At 36.3% G+C, this 25709-nt stretch overlaps 1 long non-coding RNA gene across 3 annotated transcripts in view; it reads right to left on the reverse strand.

Moving 5' to 3' along the window:
- The window catches only part of LOC117796809, a 92218-nt gene that overhangs the window by 17810 nt on the left and 48699 nt on the right, over positions 1-25709 (reverse strand). For all 3 annotated transcript variants that reach the window (XR_004621483.1, XR_004621482.1, XR_004621481.1), the window contains exon 3: positions 5745-5934. This is a non-coding gene — a long non-coding RNA (uncharacterized LOC117796809). The remainder of the gene's footprint in view (positions 1-5744; positions 5935-25709) is intronic.

Below are 25709 nucleotides of genomic sequence, written 5' to 3' on the forward strand. Positions count from 1 at the left end.
AATGGCAAACTTATGTTATGTATATTTTACCACAATACAAAAGTCATTTGCTACATAATTTGATATTATTTAGGTTGGACAATTTATTGTGAAAATAAAATATGAATAGTGAATTAGAAACTTTGATATTGCAAAGGGCATTTGAGTGTTAAATAGTATGTAAGCGCATCCGAGACAGGTCAGATAAGAATGAGTGTCCCTATCCACCTCTATTACCCTCTGTTGGTGTACTTCAAGAAAATACATTTTTAAAATTATGCCCCCCCAAACCCCATAGCCAATGAGGGCTGTAACTTAAAAAGAATATAATTTTTCATAAATTAATCAAGGAAAATATGAAAGGAAACACAGGCGTTCACCAAAAGGCTGATCCCTCTCCTTGGAAGCTTCCTCTCCTTGTTATCTTGGAAGGTAACATGGTTGGCAAGAATACACATTTGACACACTTAGGATTTAGAAACCAAATATTTCAGCTATGAGGTTTTTCTTAGCCCATTTAGGTTGCCATAACAGACCCAAAAGAAATTACATAACTACAGACTCATCAGCAGTTGCTCTCGATTTCCCACAAGCCCCCACTTACCGTAGACGACCATTGATTTACTTTCATCTTTTATAGCCCTATCCTGGATATTGCACACACATGAGATCATGTAACACGTGGTCTGATTGGCTTCTTTCACTTAGCATGTTTTCAAGGTTCATCTATGTTGTAGCATGTATCACTACTTCATCTTTTTTATTGCCAAGTAATATCCCATTTGTGGATATATCACATTTTGTTTATCCATTAATCTGATGACGGACATTTGGGTTGTTTTTACTCTTTGGGTGTTATGAATAATGCTGCTGTGAATATTAATGTACATAGTTTTTGCATGGACATATGTTTTCATTGGGGGGGTCATTTTCCTAGAAGTGAAATTGCTGATAATTTTACGTTTAGCCTTTTGTGGAATTGCCAGATTGTTTTCCAAAGTGGCTTCACCATTTTAAATTCCTACCAGCAATGTGAGAGTGTTCTAATTCCCCTGCATTTTTGCTGACACTTGTTATTGTCATTTTATTTTAGCCATCCTCGTTAGTTGGAGGTGATATCTCAGTATGATCTTGGTTTGCATACCTTTGATGGCTAATGATTTTGAGCAATTTTTAACGTTTACTGGTCATTTGCCTATTTTCTTTGGAGAAATGTCTATATCATTTGTTAAGTTTTAAATTGGATTATTTATGTTATTGAATTGTAATAGTTGTTCATATTTAGAAGGACTAGTTCTTTATCAGTATATGATTTGCAAATATTTCCCCCCATTCTGTGGGTTGTTTTTTCACTGTTTTGATGGTATTCTTTAAAGCAAAAAACATTTACTTGTGATGAATTCCAACTTGATGTGTCAAGCCTTTCTTCTGTCATTTGTGCTGTGGTGTCCTATCTAAGAAGACTTTGACTAACCCAAGGCCATGAAGATTTACTCCTATATTTTTTTCTAAGAGTTTTATAATTTTAGCTCATAAATGTAGGCTACCATCCACTTTGAATTGTTTTGTGTGTATATGGTAAGAAAGACATCCAACTTCATCCTTTTGTGGATGGATATCCAGCTATCCTAGTATCATTGCGGAAAAGACTATTCTTTCAAAATATAGTTCTTCTTTTTCAGAATTATTTTGGCTTTTCTGAGTCTCTTAAATTTCTATATGAATTTTAGGATTAGCTTGTCAATTTCTGCAGAAAAGCCAGATGGGGTTTTTGAAGAAGAATTGGATTGATCCTGTATGTCAGCTTGAGGACCCTGCCATCTTAACAGTATCAAGTCTTCCCAACTATGAGCATGGGATGTCCTTCCATTTATTTATTTTTCATATTTTTCAGTATATGCAAGTCTTCCTTTTATTAAATTTATTCCTCAGGATTTTATTCCTTTTGATGATTGGTAAATGGAATTGCCTTCTTAATTTCATTTTCAGATAGAACATTGCTAATGCATAGAAATACAGTTGTTTTTTGTATATTGATATTGTACTTAAGTAAATATAGAAAATTTATTTCATTCTATTTTATGTGGCTTTATATACAGTTATGTGTTTTTATGGCTGTCTTGATAATCATGATCCTTAGAAATTTGAATGATCTGAAAGATGATTTAGCAGGTTTCCTATCTGCCTTTCATATAAATCTTTCACCTACTAATGCCTTATATCAGACACTAGCATGTGGGTTTAGGAAAGGGGTTCCCAAACCTGACCGTTCTTCAGAAATAACTGGGGGATTTTAAAATATAGATTGTCTCTCTTTTTATCCTAGACCACATGAATCCGAATCTTTGGGGGTGGAGGATGGACTCCGAGCTTTAACAAATATACTGAGTTAATTTGATGCACTCTATCTGTGAGCTTTTATTTAGGAAACACTATGTTAAATTACAAGTCTGTGAGGCAAATATATTCTTGCCTTAAGAACTCACCTTGGTGCATCTATTAGAATGCAGTTTATTGATTCATCCAAACATTTTTCATTGTTTGCAGTGAAAAACAAACAGACAAAACAAAACAGTGAGCAGAATTAAATCCTGGTTTCAGGTAGCTGATATTTGAGTGTGTGTGTGTGTGTGTGTCAGAAGATCAACAAATAAGTAGCAAAAAGGAATGTAAAGCAGACTAAGGGTTTAAAGGATGACAGAGGGGCAGTTAGTTATAGATTGTGGTCGGGGGAGGCCTTTCTGTAAGGTGATATTTAAGCAGAAACCTAAATGAAGAGAGAAAATGAGTGATGAAAATGCCTAAGAAAAAGGAATGTCCTGTGCAGAAAGAATAGAGTGTAAAGACCTACAGAGGAAGAGCACACTTAAAGCTTTCAAGAACAAGAAGGCCGGTGGATTTGAGGAAGGTGAGCAACTGAGAAAGTGATAGGAAATGAGAAAGAAAGAGGAGGACATTCCACATGCAAGGTTGTGTACAGAAGGGTAACGAGATCTGATTTAGAGTGTTAAAGGGAGAACAAATTATAGAAGGGTGGGTAGAAGACTGTCACAATAGTCTTGAGTAGATCTCAATGCACGGTCTAAGGAACCCCAGGGGAATACCAAGAACCTTTCAGGGGTCCCTGAAGTCAAAATTATTTTCACAATAAGTAAGTTGTTGTCTTTTTCACTGTGTTGACTATGCACTGATGGTGCAGAAGCAAATAATAAGGAACATGCTGGCATCTCTGCATGAATCAAGACAGTGGCACCAGACTCTACGAGGAGCCATTGTATGCTCCACAACCACGAACTCGCATCGAAAATAAATAAATAAATAAATAAATAAATAAATAGCCTGCTTCACTTCAGTATATCCTTGATGAAATAGTAGACATTCTTGTTCTTAAATCTCAAATATAGAGAATGTTCATTTTTTTCAAGATTTTATTTATTTATTTGACAGAGATAGAGAAATAGTGAGACAGAGAGAGCATTAGAAGGGAGGAGAGGGAGAAGCAGGCTTCCTGCTGAGCAGGGAGCCCAATCGGGGCTTGATCCCAGGACCCCAGTATCATGACCTCAACTTAAGGAAGATGCTTAACAGACTGAGCCACCCAGGAGACCCTCTAGAGAACATTCTTGTTAATAATTCTGTATTATGAAATAGAAAGTACACATAAAAGTCTTCTGAAGGTATGATGGTTGTCTTGAAGAAAAGCGTTTGTGCAAGTTGCAAATTAAACTTGCCACCTTTTTTTTTTTTTCAAACAAAACATCATTTAAAGAACACTGATAGACAAACTATACCTATTCAGACTTGGCAGATATTTTCTTGAAAATGAACAAAGTGAGTTTTTTACTTTAGGGAGAACAACTGAAATATTTACTGGCAATGATTAACTTTGATTTTGAAGTAAGCACTAGATTTTGGAAAATGGGTGTCTATCAGCATGAACTTGATGCTTCCCAACAGTTCAAACATTTTAATGAGATTGTGGTGATAAGTAAAATTATGCCATTCTTTTGAATTATTTTTTTAAAAATATAGCTATTGTTCATAAATATGTTATTTATGTTAACATGCTATAGTTTATTGTTGTTATTTTTCAAAGAGTAAATTAAAGCATAGGCTTTCAGTAGGACAAATACGAAGTATCTAAAATAGTCAAAATGAAGAATAGATTGGTATTTCTGGAGTCTAGGTGCAGGGGGAAATGGGGAGTTGCTATTCAACCGGTATAAAGTTCCATGTATGAAAGATGATTAAGTTCTATAGATCTACTCTAAAACTTTGTGCCTATAGTTAACCATACTATACTATACACTTTAAATTTTGTTAAAAGGGTAAATCTTGTGTTAAGTGTACTTACCATAGTAAAAAAAGAAAAAGGAAAAGGAAAAAACAAAAGACCAGAGTCAAAGTCACTTCTTGTGACTTTGGGAAATTTATTTAATCTCTCTGGGACTCAATTTCCTTATCTGCACATGAAGAAAATACCAACAAATCTTATAGTCTTGTTGTGAATATTAAATAAAAGGAGGTAAAGTATTTAAAGAACACAGTATAGTTCTAAGCATATAAATAGTACATTATAATAGTGTCATTATTTAAGTATTCCTTCTTTTCAAGAGGGATGCTTTGCTCCAGCACTATTTCAAACACTGGAAACAAAGTGTCTGTACTATGATGTTTTAGATATGACTTTTCTATGTTACAATATATTACAATATGTTTCCTTAAACTTTATAGAGATTATTTACCTGATATATGCTAGAGACAAACGAAAAGGACAAAGTAATGTCTAATACGTGTAACTGAATTCATTTAACACAATTCTAAATCTCAAAATATAGGAGGATAAAATTTAAAGCCTTTGCTAATCAAGTATTTAATCCCTGATGCAGACACAGGCAATCATTCATTCATTCATTTCTTTATAATAAATTCACTGAGGTCATACTTTGAGTTAGGCACCGCTAGGTACTAGTAATCCAAGGGTGGGCAATACAATTTGCCTCCAAATAATTTATGATTGATGAGTGAGAACCACAATTTCAAACAAGCCAATGGAGTGTTATAAGAACCATGTGGAAGTCTAGAGTGGAAAGAGGAAGTACTAAGGATAGTAAGTTACTTTGCCTGTGGAAGATAAATGGTAGTCACAGGAGGTTTTCTAGCAGGTGATGGGCTAAATCTGAAAACATATATTTGCCTGGTGGATTTTGGCAGTGGGGGTTGAGGAGAGCATTCTAGGGAAAGAGGACAAGTAAGCAAAGTCACAAAGGTGTGAAATCGCATCATATACTTCAGGAGATGCTGTTAACTTGCACATGATTGGAAGAAGATTTAAAGATAGGTGGTAAGATATAAACTATGGCTAGGGGCACCTGGGTGGCTCAGTCGGTTAAGCATCTGACTTCGGCTCAGGTTATGATCTTGGGGTCTTGGGATCAAGTCCTGTATTGGGCTCCCTGCTCAGCGGAGAGTCTGCTTCTCCCTCTGCCTGCCGCTTCCTCAGCTCATGCTCGTCTCTCTCTCTCTCAAATAAATAAAGAAAACCTTTAAAAAATATATAAGCTATGGCTAGAGCAGGGAGAGCCCTATACGTTTCCCTATAAGTGAGCCACTAAAAGACAAAATAAAGATCCATTATCTACTCTCTTGCTCCATTCAAGTCCATCTAAGATATATTTCCAGGAATAGTACTGAAGATTTCAAGTGTTTTTTAGATGAAATTTTAAAAGCTCTCTAAAAGTACTTAAAAACAATCTAATACCTACTTCAAAAGATGCTTGAGTATGGTGGGGAGATTTCCAAACACTGGATTGGAATTTATCTTTGTGACTTTCGGTGCTTTTGCTGGCAGTTCTGTGATGAACATCTGCTTGAATCATTTTAGTTCTTATGAAATTGTGCTGATCCACAGAGAGAAACACATATTGTTGGTTCAGTTCCAACATGTAGTTTCTCCTAAGATTTTGAAAAAAGAACAAAAAAAGTTGTTAAATTGATGTGGTACTTAAGAGACTTAAAAGTATCAGCGAGAAGAGACGTCTAGAGTTGAGAATTTTGAAATATTTATAAATTCCATGCACAGTGGGAATAATGGTGATAGGAATATTGACGGGGCCCTAATATAATTTCTGAAAATTTCCTTGGTCATATTTTCCATTGAACAAGAGGCTAATCTTTATAGCAAACAAGAGAAAGCAACAACAAAAAACATCAATAAAATAAATTTTAGAAAAAGGTATAACCGTATTATCCTTACACATAAAAAGGTTTGTGAAGCCCTCAATGAAATACAATAAGTTGAGGTGATAACTGAGCAAGAGAGCTCAGTTACACACACTAAACGTTATAAAGAAGAAAAGGAAAAGAAAGCTGATATCAGATACCATGTTCCACCACTTTGAAGTTCCTCCTTTAGATCCTATATTCCTCTACCAGTGGCCTACTGAGGTAAGAATCAGAAACATCAGTGTTTCTTATTGTGGGGGGAAATCCCTATGAGAATATTGAATACCTAAGTAGAACGATATCTGAAATATATAGGTTATAGGTGGGCACACTTGTCACATCAAAAATAAATGGTGGATGTTCATCCATTTATTTATAGTAATTAATGAAGAATTAACTCAAGGATAAACAAATTGACCAATGAAATAGAATAAGGAGTCCAGAATCAGATCCACATATAATTGGAAACTTTATTTATGACAGAATTGCTCTTGCAGATAACTATAGATAGGCAGGGCTTTCAAACAAAATAAATTATGTTGGAATAACTGACTATGCAAATGAAAAATATTGAAAATGAAGTGCTACCTTACATAAATAATGTATTAATTGTCTGTTACTGTGCAACAAAGTAGCCCCGAATATAGGGCTCCAACAATAATAAATATTGATTTCACACAGTTTATATGGGTCAGAAATTCAGTAGCAGCTTACTTAGTGATTCTGCCTCAGAGTCTCTCATGAAGTTATAGCCAACATGTTAACCAGGTGCGACAGTCTTCTGAAAGCATGACTGAGACAGGGGACTCTGCTTCTAGACGCTTATCCATATGGCTGTTGTCAACCAGTTCCTCACGGGCTCTTGGCTGGAGGGTTCAGTTTCTAACTACAGGGACTGCTTTACAGGGCGGTTTGAGTGTTCTCACAACACAGCAGCTGGCTTCTCCCATAGTTCGTGATACGAGAGAGAGAGCAAAATGGAAACTGCGATGCCTTTTATGATCTAGGCCCAGAAGTCAAATACCACCATTTCTTTTTTTTCCCTAAGATTTTATTTATTCATTTGTGAGAGAGAGAGAGGGAGCAGGGGGAGGGGCAGAGGGAGAGGGACAAGCAAACTCCCCTCTGAGCAGGGAACTCCAGATGAGGCTTGATCCCAGGACCCTGGGATCATGACCTGAGCTGAAGCAAGACGCTTAACCGACTGAGCCACCCAGGCGCCCCCAAATACCATCATTTCCATGTATCCTATTTATTAAGCAGGTTAGCGTTATTCAATGTTGGGAGACAACACACAAGAGTATGAATAAGAGGCAGGGATTTTTGGAGATGGTCCTGAAAACTGCATACCACATACACAAAAATAAATTATAGGTGGATTGGATAATTCTATAATACATTTATAGGACAATCTATGAAAATATCTTTATGATCTCAAAGCAAAGATTTCTCAAACAAGAAGCAAAATACTCAAATTATAGAGGACAAGATTGATTAATTCAATTACATTAAAAATAAGACTTCTATATCAAAGGACAGCATATAGAAAGTGAAAACCAATCATAAATAGAAGATATTGCAGCAAATTTAAGTAAAACATGTTAATATTTAGAATATATAAAGAACTGCAAACCAATACTAAAAAGATAACTCAAAAGAAAAATGAACAAAATATTTGAGCAAGATCCTCACTGAAGAAAGAATACCCTATAAACAAGAAAAGATGGTCAACTTCATTAGTAACCAACATAATGAAAATTACAGCCATTTGATTACACATCCATTTGATTTGCAAAAACTAAAAAATCTGAGAGTATCAATTCATGATGATTTAGAGCTATGGAAACCCTTACACATGGCTGGCAGAAGTGTAAAGGGTGGAACCATTTTGGATCACAATTTGGCATTATGTAGTATAGTTGAGGTTTTGTATACCCAATGACCCAGTAATTCCACTTCTGAAGAAAATCATATATATGTATGTACATACATATGTGTGTGTGTATGTATATATATATGCACAAGTGTATTTGTAGAATCACTAATAGCAAAGAACTGGAAACAGTTCAAATGGTCAAAGTAGAATGGATAAATAAATTATAGGATATTTATATTACTATACAGCTGTGGGAGGGTGGGTATAAAGCTGAAGGGAGTTTAAAAAAAACCCAGAGAGACACTGTATCATATTTAAATGGCCATCAGTAAGGAGGGGAAGGTTGATGACATAAAGAGACAGGTGGACCCTTCCATTTCTTCATTTTACATGATGGGTGAGGTAAAAGTGGGTGTGTATTTATTTTAAAAATATTTGTTGTGCACCTACTTTCTGCCAGACCCTGTGGTTGATACGAGGGATACAGGTCGAGTTGAAGATTGGGTGGTAGAATTTGACGGAATGTCTGGGTACAGGCTCCATTTCCTTCTGAGGAAGGGAGTAAAGCCGTCTCATGAGAGTCAGTAATATTGTTATACATGTATCTGATGAGGAATATTGGGGTTTGACACCACAAGTGCCCAGAAGTTAATGGTCCATCAGAAGGAAACTGATCAAGGAGAGACAGGGAGTGGAAAGGATCCTGCAGATATATTTGCCCCTGCCACCCCCTGGCTATTTGTAGATAGCCACGTGTCCTGTGACACCTCAGTTGTAGTTCCTTGTAAGACTACAGCCAGGTCAGTAATGTACCCCTTTATGTTTTCCTTTCTTCCCTCCCTGTTTCATTTTTCTTTTTACCTCCTTCTTCCTTCCCTGGAATTTGACTTCTTGATAAAACAACACAGCTTTACTCATGCTCTGTTCTTTTAGGGTACTCAGGGGAAGAAAAATAAATTACTTTTTTGCTCAATTTGGACATCTCAGTAACAATTCAGGAAAGGGGGGCAGGGAAGAGATGAGACAGAATTGAGAAGATGAGAAAAGACCCAAACGGATAGTATGAGCCTGGTTTTTTGTTTTTTGTTTTTTGCAGCGAGGTAGCAGTGGATAGGATGCCTGGCGTAATTTTAATAACTAGGGTGTCTATTATTAGATGTAAGATGATGATCTCCCTTCGATGTAATGTCTCTCCTACCCCTCTCATTCCCCTGAATTTAGTAAATTATATCACATACATATATGTCTTATTAATTTTCTTATTTTGTGGCACTATAATAAATGAGTTTTGTATCTGAGTTAACATGACCTGTAACAGAAGCGGTATTATCAGGTGGAAAGGTTATACATCAGCCAAGCTAATTCAAAGGGCAAAAAGTTAGAAGCCAGAAGGACCAAGAGAATGTTAGACTTAGGTAATTTCCAGAAAATTGGAGAAAAGTTTTATACTGACATGGGCGTGGGATGGGATGATGGAGGAAATTTGATTCAGACATTAGGGAGACTGGAGATTCCACATGTTACCTGGGCTTCTATAAAACACGTACTACGTCAAGCAGTGTTCCTCATCACAGGCTACTACTGCAACGATACTGATTTTTAGATGTCTCTTTAAATTAATTAATTGATTAATTAATTATTTGCTAAAGTCTTTTTTTTGAAAAATCATACATTTATTTCCTTAATCAGTAAGGATTTATGAAATGATCTAATGACGTTAGAGTTGAATTATAGATGCCTCTTCCGGATATGAGGTTTTGTTGCTATGACTGTTGATACTTGGGAATTGCTATTTGAGACAATTTATTCAGTTTTGTGCAGCTATATTAGGGATGCCATAATCTGTTCACAAATATCTTTATTTTCATGCGATAGTAGTCGGTGGTGTCCATGCTAATTTTTTATAGGTAGTGTGACTATTTTAAATAGAGCAAAAAAAAAGCACTATGTCTACTAAAATGACTATATGGTAAAAGTTGGAAGTTATTTCTTCTTGTTCTGGTAGATATTTCTACTTCCTAATTTATTAAACAAGCAATCATTTCCAAGAATACAATCATATACATTTATTATGTGTAGAAAAAAATGACAGAAATCTTTCTAAAGCCTTTCATCAGTCACACTTGATGCATGTCAGTGAAGCTCACAGATACCTGACATTTCCTTAATCAGTGACAGTTGACGCTGCCTGCCATTTTTAGCTTGATTCAAAATAGCTCATATAAAAGTGAATTATGAGCAATGCAGCATGGCTATACATATTCCTCTTGCAAATAATGTATGTGAAACAAAAATACCTCATTTTTAATGTTTTGAGAAAAGATTTCTTAGTGACACTGCAATGAACTAAGGTCACAGAGTCATGCAAATCAAATGGCAGTTTAAGTTGTTATATTCATCTAGAAATTTATGTGATTTAACAATGTGATTTACTCCTATCAGTAGGTAAGAAAACATCTTTCCATTTTTCACCAAGAGTATAATAGTATTACTTAACTTTAAAAAAAAAAACACCTTTTGATAAAATAGGGACCCTATAATTTCCTTTACTGTTATTTAGCAAGGAAACAGTTCAGTGAGGTGGGTAGGGATAAAGAACCTGGAATCAGACTCAGTTGTTTTTGAATACTAAGCACTAATTATATTTGCAGGCTTATACTTCCATATTTGAGTTTCCTCATTTTTTAAATACAGATACTAAGAGTAGCTACAGCAAAGTATTATTGTGGCGAATAAATGTTATAATACTTCTATAGTGAATAGCATTGTGCCTGGAACATGGAACACATCTACTATTATGATCATCATCAGTATTGACTTTCAAAGAAAATTGAATATGTTGGTCAAAAGTCATTACGAGTCTATCCCATTCTCATAGACTGGTGATGGGTAGTAAGGAGGGCACGTATTGCATGGTGCACTGGGTGTTATACGCAACTAATGAAGCATCAAACTTTACATCGGAATCTGGGGATGTACTGTATGGTGATTAACATAATATAATAAAATTAAATTAAAAAAAATCATTACGATTCTGATATTTTTTCAAACTGCATATTCTCCCATTTGACACTCTCGGAATTCTCCCAATCCTTACTCTGTATCTCCTCCTCCCATCCCAAAAATCTTTGGGCTATATCTTAATATACTAAATCATATCCTGAAAAATCAATCTTTTGTGATATGGTGATCTGAAAATTGTTTTTCTAGAACTTATTCCTTTACATGTTATGTATAGATGTAACTTTGTTTAATCCTGAAAGTTGCTGACTGTGAACTGATCATAAGAATGCCATTAAACTCTTTGTATACTAACCCTTGAAATTGGAATATGCACTTCAACACCTAAATATGATATAACAAATGAACACTGGCTGGTATTTCATGGCACATATAATCACAATATCAGACCATTCCACTGAAAGAGAAAAAAAAAATTACTGTTCTATTCTTCCAAATGGGTTGTATCAATTAAGACTGTGTTTAACTTTACATAACAGACTACAGTAGCTTACCTAATATGAGCTCACTTCCCCCATGTAACAAGAATTCTGGAGGTAGTCTAACATTGGTGCAGTTGCTTAAAGAACTCATCAGACCAATTCCTATCTTCCAGCTCTGCCATCTTTACTGTATGGATTTTATCCTCTTGACCACAAGGTGGCTGCTCCACCTCCAGATGTCCTGTGCATGTCTCAGATGGAAGGAGGAGAGTAGAATGAAGAGCAAAGATGTATTTTATTGGGAAAACAATAGCTTTCCTGCATGCCCCACCTAGGAAGCTTCCTTTTGTATATCATACATCTAAATTACATGGGAGCCACTCTGGCTTAAAGACAGTCTGGAGAGGAGAATGTTTTAACTGGATACACTGCTACCTCTAAAATTTGAGGAACAAAGAAGAGATGAATAAATATTAGGTAGACAATAAGCAGTGTCTGCTACATGGGTCAAAAAGCTTTTACTTGATTTACAGAGAATGATACCGCAACATGATTATGCCACCAAAGGACACTGACAATGGCTTAATAGGGAATTTTATTTAGTAACATAAGTTACTATAAGTTACAAAAAATAATCAGTTAATAAGAGGAAGGAAAGTTCAAAATTAAAAAAAAAAGTCACAGAAGGCTAGAATAAATCCTTTTGTACTGGATTGGTGTCAGAGAGTTCAGTATTAATTCCTATCGAACTGTCTGTCTACCTACCTATCCATCCATCCATCCATCCATCCATCCATCCAGTATCTATCAATAGCTGAAGAGATACAAAAATAATTATAGATATATGTGTACACATATATACATACATTAATATACATACATGTTTCCTAGTTCTATCTGCTAAGAAGGCTGAGAAGCAGTGACACCAGTAGCAATAAGCACACCAACGGTGGAGATCTTGGTTTCTAAATACCATTTGCTAATAATAGCAATAGGAGCTTCTTGGAAAAATGGTTGATTTTAGGGCTGGGTCAGGATAAATATTAGAGGAACCTGGAGCATCTTGTAATACCAAAAAATAAGGAAGTGCTTAAGAAAACAAAAGAATGGGGACATGTCAAAAGGTCACAGGAGCAAAAAAAGAGATGCCAGTGGCCAAAGGTGGAATGATTTGGGCAGCAAAATAAAGTAGTATTGGATTATAACACAAAGTATAAAATATACACAGGTTCATACTGATATAAAGAAATCACTGAATAAACAAATAGATGGGGGAGAAGGGATACATCTTCCTTACAGAAAATTCCAAATAACATGTGCAGATACCCCCCCCCCCCAAAGGTGGGACTTAATTCTCCAATCCTCCTCCACCTTCAGTATGGACTGGACTTAGTGATCCCCTTCCAAGGAATATTGACAAGAAAAAAATGGAAAAACAGCAATTTCACAGTGGAAAACTTGACAAGCACTATTTTACCTAGTGATTGAGGTCCCATTAGCAGCGATATCATGCACCTCTGGTACGATGTGATGAGAAGGATACTGCCGTCTTTTTAGTATTCTTTACAAAACCTCCAGTCTTGTCATAAGAAAAACATCAGACAAAGCCAAATTTGGGGACAACTTACAAAATTCGTATTCCTCAAAACTGTCAGGGTCATGAGAAGCAGGGAAAGTCTGGGAAACTGTCACAGATCAGAGGAGACTAAGGAGACATGATGGCTAAAAGCAATGTGATTTCCTGGATGCGAATCTGGGATAGAGAAAAACATTAGTAGGAAAATGGAATACATTTTGGAGTTTAGTTAATAGAGTTGTATCAATATTAGTTTCTAAATACTAATACATGTAAGTGTAAGATGTTAGTGTTAGATGTTAGTGTAAGATGGTAACATAAGGGGAAACTGGGTGAAGGGTAAGTGGAGAGTCTCTAGTCTACCTTTGGAATTTTCTGTAAATCTAAAATCATTGCAAAAGAAGAAGTTTTAAAAAATCCCCACATAGTTACAATTGAAAATGATACAACTGTTAAAGAGAGATTGTAATGACACCATGAACAAAACAAATGGTCTCCAAACCATCTCAGGATGGATAACTACAAATTGCTAAACTACTTACAGTTACGTCACTAATACTAGACTGGTTCAGGTTCTAGATCCTAGGAAAACAGAAGCCCAAGGGTAGAAAGTGTTTCTAATGAGATTTCTGGAAAACTCTAACCTTTACAAGGTCAAGTGAAAGCTGCCAATAGGTGTAATTAATCATTCTATTGTCTTCTTCAATTTAAGGTATTTGTTGTTAGGAACCTATGTTCACAAAATAATTTTTTTAAATCAAATCCTATAAGTTATTTTTCCCCCACAAAATCATAGAATCACCTTGAAAAATCCCAATGAAAAAATTGCCTCCACTTAAGAATATACATTTTTAGAGCAGTAGCATTGGCAATCAGCTAAGATTAGTGTAGGAAATCAGTACGTCAGAATTTTAATCTTGCTTTCCCACTCATTCTTTCAATGACCTTGAGAAACTTATTTAACATGTTCCTTGGCCACCAAGTGAGATTGATGAAATTCTCTAGGTTAAAAAAAAAAAGAAATAATTATGTCATCATCAAAAACCAACTTGAAATAAAGTGTTAAATAAAAATATCTACTGTGGAAGGACATTTTACCACTTTGCGATGATGGAAGAGATATTTATTGTCTCTAGTTTCCTATTTATTAACAACGAAATTAGATGTCAGTAACAACAACAAAGTCATTCCTGCTGAGAAACCGAACCAAATGCAGTAATGAATGAAATAAAGTTAATCTTCAAAAACATATACCCCCCCAAAAAACCCCACATTCAAAATACTTTTTTCTTCTAAAGAAGCTTCTTCCAGAAACCCAATATGAATTTAAATACCGTAGGTTGTAATAAGTATAAAAGCCATTGAGCTTCAACCTTTAAAACTTTCAAGAAATTTTTCATTTGTCAACAAAGACATTGAGAGAGAGAATCTCTCCGAAATTTATCAACATCCTTATTTTCGTCTCTGATTTTGAATTAACTTTGGGGAGGGTTTGAGTTCTTCTGCCCTCAAGGAATGTAAGCGTGGGGTTAGGGGCAAGAGCTAGACTGTATAATTCAAAAAGAGTTTAGGAGGGACATCAGGCTTATTCATCATATATTTTGCCACCTCATAGAGGTCCACATGGGGGCACTCTTTTGCTGAGATTTTTCTACACATTTTAAGGCCAACACAGATTTTATGATAAGGAAATTTGGTAACACATATATAGGTTTCATTTTTCACATTTATTTCAATTTTATCATCCTAATCAATCTCTTCTTTTGCCTTCTTTCTACAGGTGACTTTTTTTACTGTGTAAAATAGACATAAAATTTATCATTTTAATGTGTACAGTTCTAAAAACATGAAGTGTATAGTTGTGCAGCATCAAGTATACTCACATTGTTGTACAGCCATCATCACCATCCAACACCAAACTTTTCCATCTTCCCAAACCGAAGGTCTGTACCCATTACACAACTCCATATGCCCTTCTCGACAGCCTCCGGCAACCACACAGACTTCGTGTCCCTATGACTTTGATTACTCTGGGCTCCTCATTCAAGTAGAATTATACAGTATTTGTCTTTTTGTGACTCATTTATTTCACCTGACATAATTCTTCAAAGTTTATTCATGTTGTTCTGGATGATTCCTAAGATGATCTTTCTCTAACCTCACTAAGTACCCAAAAGCTTAGAAAAATACCAAATTAAATGCAGCTCAAATTATTGGCACTTCTATATTTGTGCAAGAACTGTATTGATCTCTTATCCATTTTTTTTCTCCATTTGTCCACATCCCTCAACTTCCTAACTCAACATTATTTGGTGAGTCAAATTCACAACCATCATCTTTACTAAATTCATCACAGAAATTGATGCCTTACTGTGAGCTTCAATTCTCATTTACAGGGTTTATCATTCCACATTTGCAGTCGAACATAGTGGCAACTTTTATACAAAGTGAGCGCCAAGGGTGCCTGGTGGCTCAGTTGGTTAAGTGCCTGGCTCTTGATTTCTGCTCAGGTCATGAACTCAGGGTTGTGAGATCAAGTCCTGCATAGGGCTCAGATTCTCTCTCTCCCTCACTCTTTACCCATCCCCCCCAACAAAACAAAAGTGGCAGCACCAAAAACCAAACATAATTGCCTATAAAATGCTTCCTGATCCAGTACTATTGAAGACAGGTGGGGGAGAAGGGCCATGACCCTGCCCCAATTATGTTTGCTTTGAGAGTTCTCTCACCTAATACTATATATCCTTTTAAACAACAAGAAAAATGTCAATTTCTTTTTTTTTTAAGATTTTATTTATTTATTTGAGAGAGAGAAAGCACGAGTCGGGGGGGGGGGAGGAGCAGAGTGAGAGGGAGAAACACACTCCCCACTGAGAGTGGAGCTCAACTTGGGCTTGACACGGGGCTGGCTCCCAGAATCTCGAGATCGTGACCTGAACCCAAGGCTGCTGCTTAACCAACTGAGCCACCCAGGCGCCCCCAAAATGTCAGTTTTATCACACAGGCAAGAGAAGAAAGTATCAACTGGGAAAATTTTAACCGGCTTAATGAATGCTGAGACTAGACGATCTTCATTATTATCATTTTCCCCTTCTGCGCTGATGTTTCCAAAAACAAAATATGCGCATAAATAATCAAACAGAAAAACCCACAATGTCTTTCAGGGTCCAATGTACCATTAAGAAAATGAAAAATATTTTTGGATTAGCAGGTTTTAATATTGTAATGAAGCTGGCCTGAAAATACCATAGCTGTCTCCTTATAGGAGTCAGAGAAATTATTCCAGAAATCTGAAACATCTGAAAGCTCTAGGTAGATGCCCCAGTTGCTTGATTCAGCCCTGTTGGAGGAGGTCATCAGAGGACGTGACCACGGATTGACATCTGAGTTGAGCTCTAACAATCAGAGGCTATTTACCCCTTCCGCTGTCCTTGAAGTATATGTTCTGCCCACTGTTCTCGAGTTAGGAGCCACATGAAGAACACAGCTGTGAGAGAGCAAAGTGTTGCTGAGACCCTCTGGACTGAGCCCAGGTAATGCCTATATAAACTTTAACGGGTTTGCAGGGTGGGTGCGGAAATCTGGTTGTTCTGAAGCCGCCAAGACCCAGCGTCATATGTAAGTTTCCTTTGCTTGTTAAAACTGCCACCTACCAATCTGGAGTGGCCTGTCCTTTCTTTGGTCTCTTTCTCTCCTCTATGTATGGGGGGCCAGTTTCAGATTTTTCTGGGGAACTTCCATGGTTGCAAACCAACAAGTCACTTCCAATGGCTTCTGCTTTTATGTATGTGATAAAATAACACTTGGAAATTGTTTGAGAAAACATGCCTGGTTCCAGAGAGGCAAGCTAAAGGAGTTTGTGATCTCTTGAAATTGTATGCTCCTATTTACTGATCTTTGAAGTTAGAGAAGGAATGGGTCTCCCCAAAGAAAAGACAATTGTAGAAGGTGTTCAAAATTCATAATCATATCATAAATAGGCATGGAGAGACCTAAGAGTAATATTCAAAATGATTTTTTTTCAAAGAATCTATTTAAAGGAGGAAGCAGTATAGGTACCCCCCCCCTTGTGTTTTCTGTTTGTTTGTTCATTATTTTTGAGGAGAGGAAAAAACCTGCCGTAGTCCTGTTGAAAAGCTGGATCTTTGATATAACAGTTCCTGAAATCTTTTTCACATCCCCAAACCCCAATTATTCTGGCTAAGATTAATAGGCTAACCAAAAATAAACCCTCACAAATGTTATCTAGTTCATTGTTGATCTCCTACAGAAAAAAAATATAATTAGTGATAATTAATCATGGAGGCTTTTCTTTAAAAGAATGTTTAAACCGTGGCTCAAGGCTCAAATTAGGCAGGGTTCCTCATACTTCATAAGTTTTTGTTTTGTTTCTTTTCCTCTTCTATAAAAGAGCTAGAATCTGGTTTACAGGCTCAAATGAGAGTTTTTGATAGAAATAAAAGCTTTACTTGTTAAGCTCTATATTATATGTGGTTACAGTTCTGGGCCAGTTGCATTTGCTGAAAGCTTAGGATAGTCATTCCAAAGATAGGGAAGAGAGAATTTTGAAAGGACTGAAGAGTGGGTGATTTAGATATAGCTTTAAATTTTGGAAGTTTATTTGACTTTACCGTTGCATTGAACATAAGATGTTCCCTTCTTCTGGAGATAACCGGAAGTTACTTGGGGATCTGACAGGTTTAAATTTTCCGGACCACTGAATAATAATTGCTAGCATGTACTTAATTTATGTAAGGTGGAATTACACAAATATTATGTGGATTGTCTCATGTACTCTTCAAAACGACCCTGTAAGATAGCACGGAGGAACCTGAAGTTGCTGAAGGTTAACTTGGGAGCTTATATATAATTGGAGAACTAAAGTATGAGCTGAGGCAGTCTCACTCAGTACCATAACATACGTCACACTGACTCCCTGGAAGAGTCTTTAATTTTAGCAGAAAGGTTTTGCTCATACTATTTTTTGCAATTAGACAACTGTTTTATGACTTTGGCAAAGCACTTGACCTGAATTCTGATCTGTGCAATGAGGGTCTTGGATTGAATGATTTCTCAAGTCTCTTTGCCTTTCTTTTGGCAAAGGAGGGTCCTCCTGCTGACTGAGGTCATTTTTCTTTCAATGGCTGGCAGAGGGGCTTTGGCTCACCTATAATTCACAGTTTAGCAGAGCCAGTAGACTCTGAAGTCTGTTTCACTCCACCAGCCAAGAAAGAGCAGGTGGCTGTAGATTTCTCATGCTCTGGGGGAAGCTATTTGTCAGGGATAACCTAGATCACTCTGGATGGCTGCAACAACAGCTCTCGCTTGGCATGCGAAATGTTTGGATGCTAATCGCTGCCTCATCTGTGAGCACTTCAGTTCTTGTTTCACATGCAAGCCTGGTGAAAACAAAAGTGGAGGTCAATAATTTAAAAAATAACATAATCAGCCACCTGGAAGTTTATTTCCTCTTTCTGGTTGAAGACTCTTGTTAACTGAAAATGCTCCACTAGTTGTTTGGAGCTGTAAGATAGAAGTAGAATGAAGATACTTAATAATGTGGTTACTATGCAACCACTTTACAATTAGATAAGTTCCTGCCATAGTAGGTGATAGGAAGGGGGTAATAGAGTGTGCTCGTGTGGTGGGCACATGGAAGGTGCTTGCCATGTGACAGAGTCACAGTCTGAGATCTGCAGTTGGAGAATATATGGGTAAGAAAGAAAGGACATAAAATACAAAGGTCTCCATTGATAGCAAGAATATGGGACTTATATTACACAATTGGATGGGCATACTCTTACCATAAATGGCCTCAGCTTCAAGGAAGGGAGGCACACACATTGGGCCTTTGTTGTTGTTTAAGCTTTTATTTATTTATATGAGAGAGAGCAAGAGCACGCATGCTCGAGCACTATTAGGGGGAGGAGCAGAGGGAGAGGGAGATAAGCAGACTCCCTGCTGACCTGGGGCTCGATCCCAGGACCCTGAGATCATGACCTGAGCCGAAGTCAGATGCTTAACTGACTGAGCCACCCAGGCACCCCAACATTGGGCCTTTGAAACAAGATTTGCTTTAACCAAATTTCAGGGAAGATGAAAAAAAAACCCCAAAAACCCCAAAACTAAGAGTATGGTATGCTTTACTCTTATTTAATAACCCTTGCCAAATTTAATCTTTACAGCAATTTTGTAAGGTAGGTGGTACTTATATCATTGTATAAGTGAGAAAATGGATACTTAAGAGATGTGCAATAACTTGCTCAAGATCGCATTACAGCTAGGAGTAAATCTGGGATATGAGCACACGACTTGTTCAAATCTAGTATTTTTCTCACTACATTGTGCTTGGTAGGTGATCATTTACACTTATCATTTCTTTTATATTGTTAGCATTCTCTTTTATGAATTCCACAGAGAAAGACTGCTGTGTGGTGAATTTTCTTTTCATTTCTACAAAATGTCAGGGATTTAACTCTGACCCTTTCTGGTGGGCTTACTGAATTTCAGAATAGGCTACATACTGATTTTATTACATATATTGCATATATAACTTCCTCAAAGTATCACATTAACTTAAATAGGGAAATTGTGTATAGTCTAATAAATAAGGCAATTGCAAACTACTTAAACTGGTCTTCGCGATTTAGCCACTCCAGTCTCTGATTCATAGGTCGAGGGCATGGGCCCAGCAAAGGAGTTCTTGTTGTGTCTGTGTTTAGCCTGGCCAAGGTTAAAGGAAGGTGTGGAGTTCTGTTCTCTGGAGTTAGAATAAAAGGAGGAAGCTGCTTATTTAATTAGAGCTAGATAAGTATGATGCTGCATAGCATATAGTGTGCTCTAATCCAGTGTCATCAAAATAATGAGGGGCATCCCATTGTATAGGGTCTGAATGGCATTCACATACCCCAACTCAGTTCATTCTTACTATAATCCAGTGAGGGACACAGAACATATTTTCTCCATTTTTCCCTTTCCCCCATTTTGTAGGGAATTCAAATTATCAAGGAAAAGTGCTTAGAGATATTCGGTAATTTACCTGATGTCCCATAGGTTCAAGAGAGCAAATAAGCAATCAACTTTATCTTCTAGGTTTTCCTCGTCCCTTTGTTGCTAGAATCACTGGTGTTAGAAACCGCTTCATTCTCCTCATTTCTCATCTGCAACTTTCTTCTCCCAAGTATTCTTTGTACTTTTTGTTGTAAGGAACATGGGCCAATGATGCTAAACTTATAGTTACCGGAAAGTAGATTAAATGGGTTGCATTTTTAAAATGAGCCATATACAAATAAACATAGACTTCTGTGTCAATTTCAAACATTTGAATGTAGCTTTCAGCAAAATCTTGGGTGAAAATTCTCTCATAGAACTCAAAGAAATTACTAAGTAATTATTTCATAATTGTCCAACTCAATTTAGCACACCATGTACTGAGTGCCAATTTATGTGTAAATCACAGGATGAGGTACTGTGAGAGATAAACTAAATAAACATTGTCTCAGCCCTTCAGTGGTTTATTAATTATGGAAAAAGGAAACACAATCTTTACTTTCTATTCGTTATTCCCTCCATTGTTATGTTGAGGATTCAAGAAATTTACAATAATAAACTTTAATAAGATGAGGTACCTAAGTCTTCTGGCCTTCTAAGATTGTTCTAAGATTGTTCTCCCTACCTCCCCCTTTTTTTAAAGATTTATTTATTTGTTTTAGAGAGAGAGAGCTTAAGCATGGGGAGGAGCAGAGGGAGAGGGTGAGAGAAAATCTCCAGCGGTCTCCCCACTGAGCCCAGAGCCCTATGCGGGTTTTGATCCCAGGAGCCTGAGATCATGACCTGAGCCCAAATCAAGAGGCAGATGCTTAACTGACTGAGCCACCCAGGTGCCCAACCCCCTCTTTAAAAAAAAAAAAAGTAACCAAATATGATAACTTATGTAACCAAGTGACATTTGATGGTAGGGAATTTAGCTCCCATTACAGCCACAATATTTCTGAGAATTCCTAGGAATATTTAAATGTCTTGATGAACACCTATCAATTCTTAACTCTTGCTCAAGTTTTTGTTTTTTTTAAAGATTTTATTTATTTATTTTATTTATTTGTTTGTCAGAGAGAGAGGTTGAGAGAGACGGAGAGCGAGCATGTGTGCACAAACAGGGGGAGTGGTAGGCAGAGGGAGAAGCTGAGCAAGGAGCCCAATGCAGGACTTCATCCCAGGACCTGAACCAAAGGCAGATGCTTAACCAACAGAGCCACCCAGGCATCCCTCAAGTTTCTTTTCTCAATCACTTCTGACACTATCATCATTGCTTCTACAGGATATTCTAAATACCTTCATTTCACTGTTTTATTGTAAAGCGGTGTCAATACAATGCTGATGTTACTTTGTATCGTTATATATTGCCATTATAAGTGATGAGTAACAATCACAAAATCTGAGTAGTGTTCGTTCAACAATATATGATTTTTTGCTCATGCGGTGTGGGTGGTCAGCTAGATGGTTTTGCTGATCACATTTGGATCTGTTCTCATGTCTAGGAGTCAATGACGCTGTCATCCAAGTTCATAGGACCTAGCCGGGACAACTGGGGAGGTTTGCCTGGGCTTTACACGTCTCTTGTCTTCTAGCAGGCTAGCTGGCACATGATCTCATGGTTGTGGAAGAGGGCAAGAGCAGGTGAGTGCTGATGCTTTTCGAGATCAGTGTAAAGAATACAGTCAATGATACTGTAATAATGATGTAACAGGATAGATGGTAGTTAACACTTGTGGTAAACATAGCGTAATAATAAATTTGCCAAATCACTGTGCTGTACATGTGAAACTAATATAACATAATCAACTATACTCAAATAAAAATAAATAAATAGTTTTAAAATGATGATTAAAAAGAAAGATCTGCTTGTGTTACCTCATCTAATCTCCCATTGCCCAAAGCCAGTCATATGGCCAAGTCCAGGTTCAGAGCACAAAAAGACATGGATATAGAACAAATTCATGAAGTAGTTAAAGGCAATGAGAGGACCACATTTCTGTCATTTTGAAAAATCTACCACATTGTGAAAAAAACTGAGAATTATAGTTAGGAAGTCAGTTACAACCTAAAGAACTTGAGTTTTTCATTGCCAAAAAGTAGTTATTTGTAAGTTATCTGAAATGACATAAATGAATTTGAATGTCCTGTTTCAATTTTATAAAATGCCTGAAATGATTTTTTGAACTTAAAAAATAACTTGAATGCAATATGTTTATTTTTAATATCCAAAATCACAGGAGAAGAGGTGACTGGTTTTCTTTTCCTTTTTTCTCTTATTTTGTTATTGTTATTTTTAAAAGATGAGTTGAGAATTAGATGTAGAAATTAATATAAATTATATTCAGCTTATTAACTCGTTTAATAGAGTGTTGAACTTGCAGATTGGATATATGTACGAAAACCTTTCTAATTTGTCATTCAGAATATCGAGTTAAACTTAGGAAATGCCCATAGAAAGTAAAACTAAAGTACATTTAGGGAAAAATATTTAAAAAAATCTATTTCCAAAATACTATGTGGCCCTTTTATTTCCTTCTAACTAAAAAAAAAAAAAAAAAAAGTTTTCTATCATCACTTTCTATCGTCACTGCATAAAAATACATCTGTTACAGTGCCCATTTTTCCTCATTTTTGCTCTAAAAATCTGTTGCTCAGTAAAGTGGATATTATAATAGTCCTGGCATTTATGGTAGCATTGAGAATATTATCTATTCTTAGTTTTACTGAAGTGAATTTTGATTTGAAAAATAATTTTAAGATGTCATAAAATAAAACCACCTCCAATATAACTTATTTATTCTCTTTTTGAATGTTTGAAATTTTTGTAAGATAAAAAACCAGAAATAGGACAAGAAAACTATTTTCTCAAACAAGAGAAGTCAAGTTATAGCCCTGCTCGCCCTGGTTGCCTTGCTAATTTTCCTAAAGATAAGTAACAATTAATGTTCCCTGAAAACAATTAATGTCTTTTTAACTTTTAAAACCATTTAGGTGTGTGTAGTTAAATATGAAATACGACATTGGACATAAAGTGCCCAGTATTAGCATCCCGAGTGATTTATATTTTCTAGACATTTTTTATGTACCCATTTTATCATGACTGTGGAGAATTTGAAAATACCAGTGAGAAAGAAGAAAATAAATATCACCTGGAATCCCACATTAGGGAGCAGGCATATATCCTTTCAGTTTTTTCAGTGAATATATGTATATATTCATTGATACACCTGTTTACAAGAGTGGAATCATATGCTGATGTGCAGCCTTCTTTTTTCACTTTACAATAAATTGTGAATATTTTAAATATCATTATATGTTTTTCTGCTACATAACTTTAATTGTAGCTTAGTTTCTACTCTATAAATATACCACAGTTTTATTATATTTAGACCACAATTTTAGAACAATTTATTATTGGATATTTAGATTATTTGCATTTTCCCCCTATTGTGAACAGATTTATGACAAATATAAATCTGAATCTGCCTCTTCTTCTTCTTTTTTTTTTCTTGGTTATGTGAGTTGTAATTTTTTTTTTTTGTCTTGTTTTATTTTGTTCCGTTTTGTTTTTCTTCAGTTTGGGGAAGAGGTACCAGAGCGTTTCACTGAATTTTGCACATAAAATGGTAATGCCTTTTCTTTGCACTCTCAGTTCCCTCTGAACATCAGTAAAATTTCCTTCAATTGTACATTTAATTATTATGCTGTTGCATTTGAACCGATCTTTCTTTTAGAAACAAGAACCTCTGTATGTTCACCGTCAGCCATGTCCAGCATGTTCTGTGCTTGTCAAGTGTTCCCCGTAGCCACGTTGCACTGGACATGCTGTTCGGACCCGCCACAGAAGAGGTTGTTAGAGGTGCACAATCTCAGACCCCAGACCCCCTGGATCAGAGCCTCAGGTGATCCCCGTGTACACTGAAATATGAGAAACACAGTCTGCACTGACTTATTTTCTTCAGTATATATCTGCTGTTCCAGCCTTTAGTGCAGGCTTTAATTTCATCATTATATTTTGGGCTTGCTTGCAGAAACATTCCAATCTCAGCATGTTCATCTGCTCAAGCTTTCATAACAAAATACCACAGACTGGAGGGTGTAAACAATTTATTTTCTCACAGTTCTGGAGGCTGGAAGTCCAAGGTCAAGATCCCAGTATAGCTGGTTTCTGATGAGGCCTCTCTCTTTTGGCTGGTGGCCTCCTTCTCAATGTCCTCATATGGCCCTTCTTTTGTACACACACACACACACACACACACACACACACACACACACACACACAGAGTGGGAACAAGTTCTCGGAGGTTTCTTCTTAGAAGGACATTGGTTCTATCAATCAGGGCCCCGTGCTTATGACCTCAGTTAATCTTAATGACTTTCTTAGAGGCCCCATCTCCACAAAGAGTCACATTGAAGGTTAAGGCTCCAACATATGATTTTGGGGAGGTCACAAATACTCAATCCATAATTCGGCATTTTCCCTTTTCATCTTATTGTGTTCATCCTCCTCTTTCTTCTCCTACCATTGCTTTTCCATCTCATAGTGTTGCTTTTTGGTTTCTCTATTATTTTTATCTGATTCTCTTTTCATAGAAGCCATGGCTCCTTTGTTAATATCAGCTTATTGAAATTTTCTCTAGACTCTTATATTTTTAGAATTTGTTTCCTTTAAACAAGTTAATTGTCACACTTTCCTTTTTTATTGATATATAATTGACATATTATATGTTTCAGGTGTACACTTTACCCATTTCCCCTACCCCTGCCTCTGGTAACCACCATTCTGTTCTCTATATGTATGAGAGTTCTTTTCTCTTCTTTTCTTTTTTTTTTCTTTTCTTGTCTTTTCTTTCTTTCTTTTCTTGATTCCACATGCAAGTGAGAGCATATAGTATTTGTCTTTCTCTGTCTGACTTATTTCACTTAACATAATACCTTCAAGATTTATTCATGTCACAAATGGCAGGATTTCCTTATCACTCTCTCTTCTGCAGCAAAATTCATTTCCTTTTTTCCCAGAGGTCTGATATTTTTGTGTGTGTTTTGCTAATTCCCATTCAAAGAGATTTAGTCCTAAGTCAGTGTAGTCAGTGTTTGTCAATAGACCAGAAAATAAAAGGCTAAGGTTTCACTTTTGGTAAATTTCCAAATCTCTAGCTGAAATGCAGACTGATATACTTAGGCCTACCTCATTTCCAGGCTCTTGCTGGCTTTCACTAAATGTTTCTATTGATTTCTGAGGCAGTTTTTGAAACTAAACCCACTGGGTAGTTAGTACTTTTAATTAATGGGGTATTTGAAGAATTTTTATCACCAGAATATTTTCTCCTATGTCTTAAAATCAAAAATACCTCCAGTTGCCTCTACATGCTGGGAGTTTCTGCCTTTGTGTATATATAGGAAGCAAATAGGGAAGGAGATGGGGTTGACTCCTCTCTGTGGTGTTATAGTGCATAAATGTGAAATAGAGTTTGGCTGCTGATCTTACACACTGAGCAGCAGGTATAAAGCACTTTCTAGACTCTTTTTTTTCTCCCCAAATTCTCTCTTTCTCATTCTTAAATAAAAGCCTATC

Source organism: Ailuropoda melanoleuca, chromosome 16, assembly GCF_002007445.2.
Source record: "Ailuropoda melanoleuca isolate Jingjing chromosome 16, ASM200744v2, whole genome shotgun sequence".
Taxonomy (NCBI): domain Eukaryota; kingdom Metazoa; phylum Chordata; class Mammalia; order Carnivora; family Ursidae; genus Ailuropoda; species Ailuropoda melanoleuca.